The 16,650-nt window shown below is 42.5% G+C and overlaps 1 protein-coding gene across 3 annotated transcripts in view; it reads left to right on the top strand.

Moving 5' to 3' along the window:
- LOC100878265 (uncharacterized) overlaps positions 1-16,650 on the top strand; it is a 324,020-nt gene that overhangs the window by 43,596 nt on the left and 263,774 nt on the right. The gene's annotated exons all lie outside the window — the stretch shown is intronic.

Genomic DNA, 16,650 nt, shown 5'->3' with positions numbered 1-16,650 from the left:
GCCGCCGCTCTTAATGCACTTGTACCGATGATTAAAACGTAATTTCCACGGTTACGAGTAAACGCGGGCTCGTGTACGGCCACGTTTTTCCGCGGCTTTCATGATTTACGATGCCCAATTTAACCGTCGTCCAATGATTTACACGCGCCACCGCCATTGTACACGTGTATATACCGGTACAAAACGATTTCTTGTAAACATCGAAACGATCTGAGTTCGTCACATGGGAACGGAAATTGGCTGGATCGGGGAAAAGGCTCCGATGCGAATTTTAACGCTCGAAAGTAGAGAGCGAGCATGTGATGTAAGCGATACTAATTACGGGCATTAAGATGCTTATTTGAAAGTTCTATTAGAGGAGTTTTTATTCGTTACTCAACTTCGGTTCTTCCCATACGTCATTTGAACGGTGCATTAATTTTAACCGAGGACTTTGATCTGCAGAGAATTATATACATTAGGAAATGTATATTAGGGACTTGGAATTGTAGAAATTGGTGGATTCGCTTCTGGATCCACCTGGATATTCCTATGGTTTCGAGTTTCCGCAGCGGCCCAAAGGACGACACGAAAAGGGACTCACTGTTATCAGCGAATTTATAAGGAACGCGTGGTCCGAACACTCGAAATCGTCCGTGCTGCTCGATCGTTGTCTCGAGACGAAATTCGCGTGGGTGTAACGCGGGTGATATCCGCGCGAATTTGTCTCTCGTTTATCGATCGCGCCTTATCGATGACAGTCCGCGGGGGAACACGACTCGTGGGATCCGAGTACGTGGCTCGTACACGAGTTACCGGTGGGTCAGTTGACAAACGATCCCGGCCGGTTCGGTGTTTCGCGATTCCTGTGCCGAAAGGCACGGTTACACGCCCGTCGTTGCAATAACGTTGCTTCACGCTGCGCCGGAACGCGCAATCGTCTCTCGTGGCCAGGGAAAAACACTTGTAAACCCCGCGGCGAAACGCGTGTCCCGGCTCGCTTGCCAGCGAACGCTGTTCAACGACCGTAATTGAAACCTTCGGGATCGAAATTGAAAGCTGGGCAGGAACACCGTCGTTCCTTTCAGTTATTCCGACTTACTGTTTATCATTCGAGTAGCTTACGGAATATAAAAACTGGTCAAGTTTGGGGAGATGCTCAGAAATTTCGAATTTATGATAGGAAGTAGTCTATATGTTGTTGTACTTTTAACTGATTAAAACATTTATTAACGGAACAATATTTTATTATTTAATTAATCTTTCAAGAAATTACACGCACGTCTTTAGCAGTTCGAGGGTAAGACTGGTTATAAATTAAATGAACATTCACGGCATTCATGAGATTTTCAACAAACACTCATCACATCTTGCAACTCTCATTCACTCCGTTCATGCTTCAAGGGATAATTATAAACATTAACAGGTTAAATAATTAATAAAGAACCAATAAATGCCTACAATGTGACTAGGAAGACAATCAACAGAAAGTAGCAAGCAGTCTAGAAATTTGTAGCGCGTCGTTAGCTGCGAATCTTCAATTCCACTTGTCTTGTAAGAAAATTATGCCACTCGAAGCGTGTTCGGTGACAGGTAGGCAATAATCGGGCGCGCTGGCATTAGATCGTGTTCAGTGAGCAGATCGAGACACCACCGCTCGCACAGGGTGGCGTAAATCTGACGCGGCCGACAGCGTGGCGATCGCCGTTGAAACGCTACCCGATCATCAGTCGTGAAAGTGTAGCCAAGGAAAATGATCGAGAGCGATTCGGTGCATGCCGAGCACGCCTTTTTGCATCCTCGTTCGGTTTCAGCCACGCACGCACAACACCGTTACCTCTGCTCGACCGATTATAGATTAAGCCGCGCCTCCGCGTGGAAAAACGATCGGCGAAATACGGCGCTGGATTTATTGTAATTGACGGTAATGATGGTTTTACGCCGCCGTTGCCACCACCGTGGCCATTTAAAACAGCCTACTCGTTGCCTGCGTTTCACCGCGCACGACACGCGTTTACTCGCAACACGTGCTCCTTCAGGGGTGAACCGAGTTGCGACGAACGTGTGGGCCGTCCGCTAATTTTTACGCCTGCACCGTGGGACTGAAATTATCGAAACGGGAAGAGTTGCAAACTCTGTGGGCGATTATGGTCCTTTTTTAATATTCGGACATATGTAATAGCGGGAGGTACAGAGATTTTCACGATAAGGAACTCCTACGGGTTACATCGGCTCGAATTATCATTCGCTGTGTAGTAGCGTTCTGGAGTAGCTACACGTGTTGGGTTCCCACGTATTGGATTACCATGTTTTTACGACACATGGAAATGCATTGAAAATCCACGCGTCAAAATAAAACGCGTCAAATTGGAAATGTTTTGTAATGCAACGCGTCGAAATGCAGCGCACAGGAATGCAGCGCGCCAAATTGAATTGAATTGTGCTGAGGTGCAACGCTTCGAAATGCTACGCGTTGGAACGTGAGACGGTACGATGCCGTCGAATTTCAACTTTTAGAATGGCGATCCTCCGAAATATGCGCTGAAGTTGCAACGAACCGACTTGCAACGTAAATTGTGATACGCTGAAATTGCAATCAGTTGCATTGACTTGCAACGCTCAACTTGTACAGTCCGAAGTGCTACGTATGGAGATACAACTAACCGAAGTTGCAACGATAGTACAACGCATCGAATTGTATCATTTTCACGCTCCGAAAATGTATCATTTTCATTGCTACGTACTGTAACATTTTGCAACGTTGCAACGCTTTGAAATCTACCGCAGCAAAGTGCAACACTGAAATGTTCGAAACACGTCGAGTTACAATGCTCCGAAAAAGAATTCTGATCCACATCGATCCAGCAATGTCATTGTTCGCAGACGTCGAGACAGGGATCGAAATATTGAGTCGGTTGTTTGGGTTCGCACGAGCATAACCCGGAAACGGCGGTCTGACACGAGACCCGGGTCCGTGAACGTTGACACCTTATTATCGAGGTGCTCGGGGCCAACGATCATCGGGAAGAAATTGCTCGGCGAGCTCTCAGCGCCGCGGCGAAAGTCTCGGAGTGAAAAGAATGGCCCGCTAAACTATATTCCGATCGGAAGTCACGCGGAATAATCCTGGCGGTGCTTGTCTCTCTCTCGAATGGATATCGGGCCTGCGATTTGATCGGCGACTCGCGATCGACCATAAACCGCCACGGTTCAACGAAGAAACGATCCTTTATCCGGACACTCGAGAACCCCTCCACGTAACCGGGGCTTATTCAATATCTTCCATATTTAAAGAGCCGCGATGGAGATGCTAATAACGAAACTAGAAAGGTACCTGTTCGCCGTTGCAAATCTAACGTTTCCTACTCGAGTCGATCTATTAACTATCAAAGGTTGAATCGGTCGTTTGTGGATGTAAAATTTTCATTATGTACATTAATCGTCTACTCTGAAATATTGGAACTCTAGCGATGGAAATCGAGGCTTTGAAATAGCTGGAGATTCTCGAGTGCTGGACTGAAATTCAGGCAAGGACTAATAAGGACAGAATAACGGTCAGGGAAGAATGATACAGGGTGACTAAGAAAGTAGGAGCATGGATTAGGTCCATGTTGCAGCAAGGTGAACATCGTCTGTAGGATAGTAAATCACGGTAGCGTTATATTGAAAAATGAAACGATCGCGTGCATGATAATTAGTCGGGCAGGTAGTACGAAAAGGCAGGTATTACAGGACCGATAATTAAGAAGAGAAGCTGTCGGGTAGAATTATCGGAGGAATTATCGGTGCGTCTAATCGGCGATAATTCTCGGATCAGGATGTTCTGCATCCTCTATCGGCGATTTTTGAATCTTTATGGCGCGAGCCCCGCGATGGTGGGTCTCGAAAAACGGCTCGTCATTAATATTCTGCCGTGTTTGAAACGGCAACACCCGATACCCACCACTTGGAGCGTATAAGATTACAATCCTCTCTCGCTACGGTACCTGACTACCGTTAAATATATGTTTTACAGCGTGTTCGGCTTCTCGCTCGTTGAGGCATTGCCGTATCGAGAACTGTGGCTCGATCGAGAACACAGCCAGCTCTCGGTGCTGTCCGCGCGACGATCCGAGATCGACTTTCAAGGTCGTCTTGTTTCCAAACGGATTTCAAGGTGCAGCCTGCGCGACACGTCGTCGACTAATAAGCAATTAAATTTCGCGGTTTTGTCGGACACGCTCACGTTCGCGATACCCGTTGCGGTTCGCCGCATCCAGCGACTCGTTCCTCGTTAATTAGTGTCGTGACCTGACACATTTTTCCATCCTCGTCTTCCGTGTCGTGGAATGTTAACGGCATAGGTGGATGATGAGCCGATAGGAGAGTGCCTCGAGAGTTGCATCGGCTTGCGTTTCACGGAGGGTGATCAGGATGTTAAAACGCGGTGAAAGTGACGAGCGCCGAGGACTTCATTCGAGACGTCACCGTTTTGCGATGGCTAATGCGTTAGCCGACGTTTCAAATTAAATAGCTCGTTTCGAACTTAACGATAACGGTACGCTTCATTCTTCCTTTCAAAAATCTACCATGGAACGTGCATTCCTTATCTAAACTCAGACTTCAAGCTAAATATTTGACAAAATTTTTCATTTAGGATAAGTAACTTTTTGAGCTAATTATTTTGGTAGTATTAGCATTAACAGTCATCTAAAATTAAATGGTGTTCAGACTGCTGACGGTTCGAATCTAAATATTTCCATGTCTGGACATTGTGTATAGCAAGATAATAAAAAGAGAAAATACATATCACATTAAATTTGTGACTCAATTCATCAAATTTACAGTAATTTGTATTTTAACCACATTCACAGAGCGATCAAATCATTAACGTATCGAGAACGTCTGGTCTAAAAGTACTTAACGATAACGGTTACAGATACGATTATTTAATATTTTAAATTAGCCTAATTGTCCAGACGTAAACGTCGAGAGAAAGTGATTGGCCAGAGACGCTCTAACCGAGACGCCCTGTTATAGTCGACGTTCTTTCGTGATGCTCGTGATACGACCATATCTTCTTGCTGCACCCGATGCACATGAGCCGTGCCGCGCGTGTCATCGACGAACGGGTCACGTTTCCGGTAATTAATGGTTCACGTCATCGACGAGGTCGAGGCAATGGTTACATCTGTCAATTGTTCGTTGTTTCCGGACGTGGATGCTTCAAATCGATTCACTGCTTTTGTTTTGCTCTGACAATTAGCGAATTAAATCGTCGATTTGCTGTTTGTCGCTTTGTTAGACGTAATACCTATTCCGCTTTGTGTCTATTTGGAATTTGGGGACTTTGGAGGTAAGACGATTTGAGGATTTGGGAATTTAGGGACTTTGGAGGTGTGGCAATTTGAGGATTTGAGGATTTGGGGACTTTGGAGGTGCGATGATTTGAGGATCTGGGGATTTGGGGACTTTGGAGGTGTGACGATTTGAGGATTTGGGGATTTGTGCACTTGGAGGTATGATGATTTGAGGATTTGGGGATTTGGGGACTTGGAGGTATGACGATTTGAGGATCTGGGGATTTGGGGACATGGAGGTATGGCGATTTGAAAATTTGGGGATTCGGGGATTTTGGACGTGTGACAATTTGAGGATTTGGGGATTTGGGGACTTGGAGGTATGATGACTTGAATATTTGGGGATTTGGGGACTTTGGAGGTGTGATGATTTGAGGATTTGGGGATTTGGGGACATGGAGGTATGACGATATAAGGATTTAGAGATTTGGGGACTTTGGAGGTGTGGCGATTTGAGGATTTGGGGATTTGGAGAGTTGGGGGTGTAAGATGTTAGAAATTTGGGTATTTGGGTACTTGAAATTTTGGGAATGTAACAATTTGGGGATTTGGAGATCGGAATTGAGAGTTTGGAAGTTTTGAGATCTATATTTGTTAGTTCAGAAGTTCGGAGATTTAAAGAAATCACTTTGGAATTCGAAGATTAGGCACTCTGAGAAATTAAGAATTTACAAATTTATAAATTTAAAGATTTGACCATTTGGAAATATGGGAACTCAAGAATTTCACTGCTTAAAACTTTAGAATTTGAGAATTCAGCTTCGCAACTTGCTTTGGAAATATATTTTCTTTAAAATCCATTAGTCCCGAATCTCCGAAAACACTCCAGTTGAAAATGCCTGAACTCGAGTGAAAAGATCCCGGTGCAGCTGCGAAAGGAGAGCTCCAGTTCGTGCAGCTGTATCAGGCAACGGTCGCGGTAACCCTTTGTCGCTCGGCTACACAGGACGTCCCACTTTCTTCCATCCCGGGTGCTTCAATCATAACCTCGGAACCGGGTCCATAAATTTGTCAGCGGTCGAGCAAAGATAGTGGCACAAGAAGGCTCGCTAAGCACGATCGTCGTGGCTCCGTCGGGACGGAACGAGTGTGGGGGCCAACTGCACCGTTGGCCCAACGACGTGGAAAATGTCATCCTCGTGGCGGAAGAGGAGCCTCGACGTGTGCCCGCGATCGTGGGATGTGGGTCACAGGGCTCGATGGGTGTGATCGGCTAAGAAAAAGCGAAGGAAGCGCAACCCACGACCCCTGATGGGACACCACAGGCTCGCCTCACGATTCTAATGACCGTCTATTACCTAATAGCCGTGCACAGGATGCTCTGTGATTTTCAGACGTGCATCTTGGTCATCGGTGCTGATACCGTACCGGCAGGAACACGGCAGTTGGTCACGTTGAGACTTTCAGGCGAAGCTGATCATCTCTGTCTGAGGTTAAGACCTGAAGGATGATGATATTTTTTGTTCGATTAACTTGCTCGATTGATTTATTAGCTGAGAGGTTTGGATAAGGACTCGTTGAAGTTTAAGCAAGTAGCTTAGGTTGGATAGTTTGAATAACTTTAGATAGTCTAAGGACTCATTGAAGTTTTAGCAAGTAGCTTAGGTTGGATAGTTTGAATAACTTTAGATAGTCTAAGGACTCGTTGAAGTTTAAGCAAGTAGCTTAGGTTGGATGGTTTGAATAACTTTAGATAGTCTAAGGACTCGTTGAAGTTTTAGCAAGTAGCTTAGGTTGGATGGTTTGAATAACTTTAGATAGTCTAAGGACTCGTTGAAGTTTAAGCAAGTAGCTTAGGTTGGATGGTTTGAATAACTTTAGATAGTCTAAGGACTCATTGAAGTTTAAGCAAGTAGCTTAGGTAGTTGGATAGTTTGAATAACTTTAGTTTGACGGTGTAGTGTGACGATGTGTATGATGGTTTAGTTATTGAAAGGCTTATACATGCAACTACACATAGCCTATTTGTAGGCTTATACATGTAACTACATAACTACAGCTACAGTTTGTAGACAGAGCTCGTAGTTCAATTTGTAGAACTTCACAAACTTCAAATCAAAGTCGAACAAGATCGAGTGACTTACTAGCGAGACTCGTCACATTAAAAAATGGTTACCTAGCATAAAGACCAGTTATGTAACTGCCATTTTCGATCCAACAGACGCTTGCGTAGAGCGAGGGTGTATTCGTGATCGATCGTCATGATTCATCTGGGTTCGAATATGGGTTACACGGAGCCGTACGATCGTGCCATGGAAATAGAATCACGCAATGCTTGTCCTAAATCCAGGGCATGTCGTTCTTCAGCGCGAGAAGCACACGAAAGCTACGGAGCCTAGCGAGCAAGGCAACGGGCGGCGTTGGTCGCGGCCATTAATCGACCGTATCCTTTAATCCTTCAGACGTGTACAGCCGTAACTGCTCGTGGCAGAAGAAACAACGCTCTCGGGCCTTCCTTTTGTTCCTCCTCGACTTCCGCGCCGCGACGTCCACGATACTGTGGCGAATTTGTTCTCCCTTCTTCTTTTCTGTCTATCGAAAGCACGCATTCTGCTGGAAGCGGTTTTACCTGCCAGCGAGATGAGGAATTTTCTTCGAACAATTAATTTATGCATTTAGACTTGAAAGTATTTGGAAATTTTTTGAAGGAAGATTGAATCAAGTGCTGATACTTTGATGAATATTCTGAGAGTGGTTAGATTTCCATGTCTGCGAAGTCTGAGTAAATTAGTTTGTTAAATCAGTAACATCTATGTAAATATTAAAGCTTTTAGTTTAAGAGGTTTCAAATTGTAAAATCCTCAAATATGCACATTACTCCTAATCTTCTATTATGTACATATTATAAGAAGAATTTTATGAATTGAGAGACGCAAGTCCCAGTAAATCAGTATGTTAAAACAGTAACACCTATGTAAACCTCAAAGCTTCTAGTTTAAGAGGTTTCAAATTCTAAAATCCTCAAATATGCACATTACTCCTAATCTTCTATTATGTACATATTATAAGATGAATTTTATGAATTGAGAGATGCAAGACCCAGTAAATCAGTATGTTAAAACAGTAACACCTATGTAAACCTCATAGCTTCTAGTTTAAGAGGTTTCAAATTGTAAAATCCTCAAATGTGCACATTACTCCTCATCTTCTATTATGTGCATATTATAAGAAGAATTTTATGAATTGAGATGCAAGTCTATTTTTTGTGGTTGTTTGAACTGACTAGTGTGACTGATTGATATAAATAATTGTTCTCTTCTACCGCAACTATGTACTCATCTTGGGATGTACTTTTTGGTCAAATCAATTTCTATCAGCATCTCGTGGAGAACTCTGCACGTCCCATGTACAGTTTCTTGGCTCATGATTGCCTAGGGCACCGTTAATAAAGTTTTCATGTATCATTGAATTTAATTTCTCTCCACTGGGTGGTCTATCAATTGAAAGAGCTCGATATACGGCAACATCATCGCGAATCCTGAAGTCCGTTGTCCACGGAAGACACCCGACGTATTCATCCTCGCTAGATCCGAGGAACAAAGAGCGAGTAATAATAAAAGCTTGTCGAGAGGGAAGCAAACCGGCTAACAAAGATCGCTCGCGGTAAAATTGAAAAAGTTGACTGGATCCAATTCATTGGTTCCAAGTGAAAGCAGTTGGAAGGGTGGCGCGTTTTTTCTCGCCACGTGTGCAACAAGACACCGAGACGGTTTTTACCGCTCGCGTAGCGCTTCTCTCTTTCTTTTCTCGTCCGATGGTGGCCTGTATGACCGGTAGAAAGCACCGACCGGTTGATCGCACTACACCGGTTTCTTTGGCAAAGAAAGCCGAGACTAGCAGAGGGCTCGTTGCGCGAAAAGTCCGCGAAGACGAAGAGGAGGAAACAAGAGTGAAGGAGGAGGCGCTTTAGAAACGCTTGTAGTCCGTCAGCCAGTACGACGGTGGATGTCTTTCTTCATTAAAGACCGTTCAGACGTCCTGGAGTGTCGAGGCGTCCATCTGGACGGCTCTATCGGGCCCTGTAACGACGCTGGGATACCCCCCTGGTGCGAACAGACCCGTTTTCAGGTGCAAAGCGTCTCGATAGTCCAACATTTTTCGGTGTCATCCTCGCAGCGCAATTAACCTTTCCGTCATAGTGGAAATATATTTATATTAATATTAATTATGTGCGTAGTCCATGTGGACTTATATGTTTTGGATTATTTGGACATATATGTGGACTGTGTTTTTTTCGCGTTTGTAACAATTTAAGTTGAGGACGTTTTCTATCTATGTTGCAGTGGTAATTGTATGTATTCAGGTCAGATGCATCCAACTCTTACGTATTCAGCTTCTACGTAATCAATTCGCATACACGCATACTCCTACGCATCCAACGCACGCAAGTCCTACGCCTCTTTTAGTATTCAAAATCCTACGCTTAAGTCCCACGTATTCGAGTCCTACGCATCCAATTTCTACGCATGTAATTATTACTCATTCCATTTTTATGCGAGCAATTCCTACGCATTGCGTTCTTAAATCACCTTCAATTCTGACTTTTGTATATTCAAGTTTTATGCATCGAATTGCTATACACCCAAATCACTTAACTCCCACGCAGGTTTGTACGGACTCGAATTGTTCGCATTTTGTACGTCAAATCCTACGCATTCAAATCCTTTGTATGCAAGTCCTACGTATCCAATTTATGCGCATTCAATACTCAACTCCTACGTTCAGATACTTTGTGTCCAATTATAGTTGTTTAATTTTTGTGTACCTCCTACACGTTTAAGTATGTGTTCAGTTGTACTCGTATAATTTTATGTACCTAACTCCTACATGTGTGGATTCTACTCGAGTTATTTGTATTCAAATCTTCTTTCAATTCTTGTGCAATTAATTTTGATGTACTTAATTATATGTTCAAGTGTGACATGTTCAAGTCATATGTGACACTCGTGGAATTCATATGTAATAATTTTGATGTGTTCCGTTACACGTTCAGATGTTACATGTTCAAGTCATATGTGACACTCGTGCAATTCATATGCAATTAATTTTAATGTGTTCTGGTAGACATTCAGATGTTACATGTCCAAATCATATGTGACACTCGTTCAATTCTTATGCAATTAATTTTGATGTATTTAATTACACATTGAAGTGTGACATGTTCGAGTCATATGTGGGACTCATTCAATGCTCATGCAATTAATTTTGATGTACTCAGTTACACGTTCAGATGTTACATGTTCAAGTCATATGTGACACTCGTTCAATTCTCATGCAATTAATTTTGATATGTTCTGTTACACATTCAGATGTTACATGTCCAAATCATATGTGACACTCGTTCAATTCTTATGTAATTAATTTTGATGTATATAATTACACATTGAAGTGTGACATGTTCGAGTCATATGTGGCACTCGTTCAATGCTCATGCAATTAATTTTGATGTACTCGATTATACATTCAAGTGTCACATGTCCAAGTCATATGTAGCACTCGTTCAATTTTTATGCAGTTAATTCTAATATATTTAATTACACATTCAAAAGTTACATGTCTAAGTCACATGTAGCACTCGTTCAATTTTTATGCAGTTAATTCTAATATATTTAATTGTACATTCAAAAGTTACATGTCCAAGTCACATGTAGCACTCGTTCAATTTTTATGCAATTAATTCAGATGTATTTAATTACACATTCAAATGTTACATTGTCTAAGTCACATGTAGCATTTGTTCTTACGTAATCAATTTTAATGTATGCAACAACGTTTATATTCTACTCGAGGCATCAACTCCTTATTCTACTGTTATGCAATTAATTCTCCCTGCAACTTGCACGTACGAATCTAAAATTACAGCCATATTATTGATAGCGACGCTGAAGTTTGAAACATCCGCGTTATTCATGAAGTCTGAAATTTCACGCGCAGAGGTGTAAAATTACTTTCCGTTTCAGAAAATTGCGTTCTCGAATCAATTCCCTTTACCTGTCATATTCAAGACTAATACAACGTTGCAAACATTCGACAGAAATTCGTCCCCTGGCGATATCTAACTTCCATCGATCTTATGATCAAGAAACATGTTCCTCGATTCCCATGGCTGTACGGAATTTTTCCCTTGTTGAAAAATCGGAAGAGAACCGTAAAAGCGAAGCTACTCGAGAATCAATATTTGTCGTCTTGTCTAGCGCTGTCTCGAACGTGGTCGAGTACTCTTTCCATGATGGATTCTCCGCTCGCGTAATCCTTCAGAGCTGAAACTTTCTTTCTCTATTCCGAAACACGTCTCGATCGAGAAAATTTGGTATACGGTCTCGCTGACAGGCTCATCATCGCAGTATAGAAAAATGAAAATGAAAGTTCCGCTAAGCTGGCTGCCAGTTAGAAGCTCGTGTCCGCTCGGCGTGTTTGCACACGGCAGCGTGTGTTTGCGTTCGCGCGCGATGGAAAGGTAGCCGGTTGATCGGTGCTCGAGAAGTTAACGCTCCTGGAAGCGGATAAGCTCCAACGTTTTCCCATCGGGTCATCGATGTTCCGAGTGGAAAGGGGTCGAGACCACTTCACGAGAAAGCATTTTGGAAATTCTTCGAACGTACACATACTTGAGCCGGTGCATCAACCTGCTGGGAGAAAGTTTCGATCACATTGTCCCAAATTGTTCCTACTTTTAGAGACGATTAAGGTTACTGGATTTGTAGATATAGGTATTTTTGATGTAGGTACATTTTGGTATGATGTTATAGTTGATTTAGGGTATTCTGAAGAGGTTAAATGATGAGACCAAGTTTAGTCAAACTTGATTTATTCTTGCTAACAATTCTTGCATAAATGGTGGATCACCACAGAGGGACTTCTGAAGAGGTTAAATGATGAGACCAAGTTTAGTCAAACTTGATTTATTCTTGCTAACAATTCTTGCATAAATGGTGGATCACCACAGAGGGACTTCTGAAGAGATTAAAAGATGAGACCAAGTTTAATCAAACTTGATTTATTTTTGCTAACAATTGTTGCATAAATGGTGCACATGTAAAATTGCATAAATGGTGGATCACCACAGAGGGACTTCTGAAGAGATTAAAAGATGAGACCAAGTTTAGTCAGACTTGATTTATTCTTGCTAACAATTCTTGCATAAATGGTGCACATGTAAAATTGCATAAATGGTGGATCACCACAGAGGAACTTTTGAAGAGATTAAAAGATGAGACCAAGTTTAGTCAAACTTGATTTATTCTTGCTAACAATTCTTGCATAAATGGTGGATCACCACAGAGGGACTTCTGAAGAGATTAAAAGATGAGACCAAGTTTAGTCAGACTTGATTTATTCTTGCTAACAATTCTTGCATAAATGGTGCACATGTAAAATTGCATAAATGGTGGATCACCACAGAGGGACTTCTGAAGAGATTAAATGATGAGACCAAGTTTAGTCAGACTTGATTTATTCTTGCTAACAATTCTTGCATAAATGGTGGATCACCACAGAGGGACTTCTGAAGAGATTAAATGATGAGACCAAGTTTAGTCAAACTTGATTTATTCTTGCTAACAATTCTTGCATAAATGGTGCACATGTAAAATTGCATAAATGGTGGATCACCACAGAGGGACTTCTGAAGAGGTTAAATGATGAGACCAAGTTTAGTCAGACTTGATTTATTCTTGCTAACAATTCTTGCATAAATGGTGGATCACCACAGAGGGACTTCTGAAGAGATTAAAAGATGAGACCAAGTTTAGTCAGACTTGATTTATTCTTGCTAACAATTCTTGCATAAATGGTGCACATGTAAAATTGCATAAATGGTGGATCACCACAGAGGGACTTCTGAAGAGGTTAAAAGATGAGACCAAGTTTAGTCAAACTTGATTTATTCTTGCTAACAATTCTTGCATAAATGGTGCATATGTAGAATTGCATAAATGGTGGATCACCACAGAGGGACTTCTGAAGAAATTAAATGATGAGACCAAGTTTAGTCAAACTTGATTTATTCTTGCTAACAATTCTTGCTCGTAACTTGCGAAGATTTTGTTCTTCAAGCAATGTACCAAGTTCTTCGATACAATTACAAATTAATCGTGAATAAGTTTGAAGAAGATTCAGTGTCCGATAAGATCTCGATAAAAAAGACAGCAAAGAAGCTCATTAACTATTCCCGTATCCAACAAAAAGACCGATACGGCTGGTCGATAGTCGGAATTAACAAGGTCTCGATGGCAATAGCAATCTCCCGTGGTCCAGCCGTGGAAAGCTTGGAGGTGTACCGTTCGAAAAGCGACAACAAAGGGAACGGGGCTGGCTAGAAGAAACCGGACGATAGCGAGTTACATGTCCTTTCCATCGTGTCTCTCCGATTTGCATGAAGTTAGCCTGTTACGGGACGGTGGACGAAGGAGTAGCGGCGCGTTTCCACCCACGCGAGCGTGTGCCGGTGGCTGGCTGTTTGCGGATATCGTTGCAAAAGGCACCGCGGCCTAGCAGCTCCTAAACGCGCGCGAGTGACAGAACGAGCTTACTGTGCTGTCCGACGCGGCGACACGCACAATGCGCCCCTGACCAAGCTTTTACAGTCTTTATCACTCGAATCTGCTAGTCTCTCTCTCTTTCGCTTTGTGTTTGCGCCGATTAGCCGCCGACTGTCGACGGATTCCGTTCGCGTTTATTAACTGTTCCGTTACCCGCATTTCCGAATCTGTACGAAGCTGTATTATACTGTACAATCTTTGATGATGTACTTATGAAACGTATGTTCGATGGACTCTTAACCCCTTCCCGTGCTTTGACGAGTCTCACTCGTGACGCACTCACAACTCAAATGTGATTAATGTTACTCAAATTTTGAATACTCTTCAACTTGAATTTTAGATCCAACTATAATTTGCGTTGTCAAGGATCCCTGAATATAAAATACTTAGAACATTTTAATTTTCTTTGTTCGTTTTAATGTTATAGTCCTGAATGGTTAGTCTTGACTGACGCACCTCATAAATAAATGGCACGGCAAGGGGTTAAAGTCGCATTTGAAATTGGACACAGTAAAAAAAATCAGTATATACTTCATAGGGAGCAGCTTATCAAATTTTGTAATTTAACACGCTGACTGCCATGGTGACCATATGTATGTGACTTTGTTCATGTGACTTTACAAATTCAGGTAAATTAATTATAAACGCATAGCAAACACAGGAAACTTTGAGAGCTGTCAATCTTGAGATGTACACTAATCTGAATGTCATATACTAACAGATTAAAGAATGAAGTTTGAAGACGAAGTCTGACCATAGTGATATGGTAGCTGACCACAGTGTCTGACCACAAACGTCAGCTTCTACTGCGACGGTCTCAAACCAAGAAACGTGTGAATTTGACTGACTTGGTATTCTCAGCAAAATATATTTGCTTCTCAAACATTGCACCCCCAATAACATTACAATAACTTGTCAATGCTAAATTAAAATGAAACAGCTGACACGCCAATATTGTGACTCGAGTTCATAATGGAGTACCACACATGTTCATGGTTATAAACGACCCTCTTCCATAAATGTAACATACGCAATAAATATGTCGTCATATACGAAAGCAATAAAATGTCATGTAGCTCGGAATTGTATCACTATCGCACCGAAGCTGATCGCGGCGGACAGAATTCGTGGCTTGGTTGTGGTAGAGGCAAAATTATCTCGGTTGTCCGCATCCCGATAACACAGTTCCCCGTTTGATATCAACGAAACGCGAGAACGATAAGCGGCGCGCGTCCGACACGACGAGAAGTTCGCACGCCACCCACGCGAATTAACTGTTTGGCTGCGAGAACACGGAGCACGCTCGCAACAGATAACGTCAAGCCCGTGACTCGTTTCTGCTAGCTAAAATCTCCTTCTCGCCTTAAAGGATCTCGCGAAAACCGTTTCGATACAAACCGGAATCGAAAATGACCCGCTGTGATAAAGTTCGTAACTGGAGACACGCGTGAGAATCGCTCTGCATGCTTTCGATAACGTGATTAATTTATGTTCGAACGGAAATATTGTTCGATGCATTTTTGAAATAATACACATCGAGGTGATTTGAATAATTTTACCGACATCAATGTTGCAGAAATTACACATTGATGTGATTAAAATAATTTTACCGATAACAGTATTGTAGAAATTACAGATCGATGCGATTAAAATAATTTTATATCAACGTATAGCGCCGTGTCATCGTCTCAATAAGAAAGGAAAATTGAGATACCGGAATATCTCGAAGGAATGACGTCTTTATCCCCGGCGTTCTTCGTCAGTTTAATTGACATTAATTACCGTGTTCGTTAGATGCGGCAACGTCGTTTCAGGTGCGCATTAAAACAGCGACGTCCATCAACGCACAAAGTCCTTACACAGAAAGCAGCTATCCAAAGGGTAACCGTGTGCTCGACCGCGGCTTGACTTATGCAATTAAACCAGTATTTTCTGCGCGGCAAAATTGTTGACAAAACATTAGTTACAGTTGTTGAACAACGTTGAACACTGGTTCTAGTAATTACCGGAATAACCTGTCGAGAGAGAGAGCAGCGTTCATAAGCGGACACTTGTTGAACAGCATGACGTTCGATTCAATTTTAGATCGAACTTTTCTGAAACCGATAACTACTTCTCGTTGGGTATTTATAGACACTTCTGATCTGAATTTTTCGCGTTACTACTTTCAATTCGTTTCGATTTGAAATTGCTGGAATATTTAACGTGTACTGCGTACACGCAAAAATTTCATGGCATTCGGTGCGTTAATCAACGGGATTTAATTAATCGCATCGGAGTGGAGCAAGCTTCTGTACGCTCGCGTTCCACTCGGAAATATTTCAGCCACGCTGACTATGTTATCACGCCGAATGCCAGCGAACGATACGGCTAACACGGCCTACTGAAATATGAAACGTGAAAATAATTAGTCGCAGCGATTAGCGTTACGCGGGCTAATCCTCGAGCTGGAACGTTACGCGCTTTAAACGCTGATGTTTTCATTCTCCCTTTCGACGCTGACTCGGTTGCTGGCCAGCTCGGTCACGCCACGATTTATCATGGTTCTGTTTGTCCCGCTGTCCCAAGTCCCCTCGACCTCAAGGATCTTGATTAATAATCCTGGCTCCTATGCTTGTACGCACCGATGCTCGCACTTCTTCCACCGAACACGAACACTGCTTGGGTGGTGGCCTCGCTTAATTATTCGCAAGTGATAGATGCATATTTCTTCCACGAACATTTCCCAACTCGAAGATGCCTCGATTCTTCGACTGACCTGCTTCTGCCGCTTGCTGCAATTGTACGCGATA

This window comes from Megachile rotundata, chromosome 3 (assembly GCF_050947335.1).
Source record: "Megachile rotundata isolate GNS110a chromosome 3, iyMegRotu1, whole genome shotgun sequence".
Classification (NCBI taxonomy): domain Eukaryota; kingdom Metazoa; phylum Arthropoda; class Insecta; order Hymenoptera; family Megachilidae; genus Megachile; species Megachile rotundata.
This window is presented reverse-complemented; position numbering and strand designations above follow the sequence as displayed.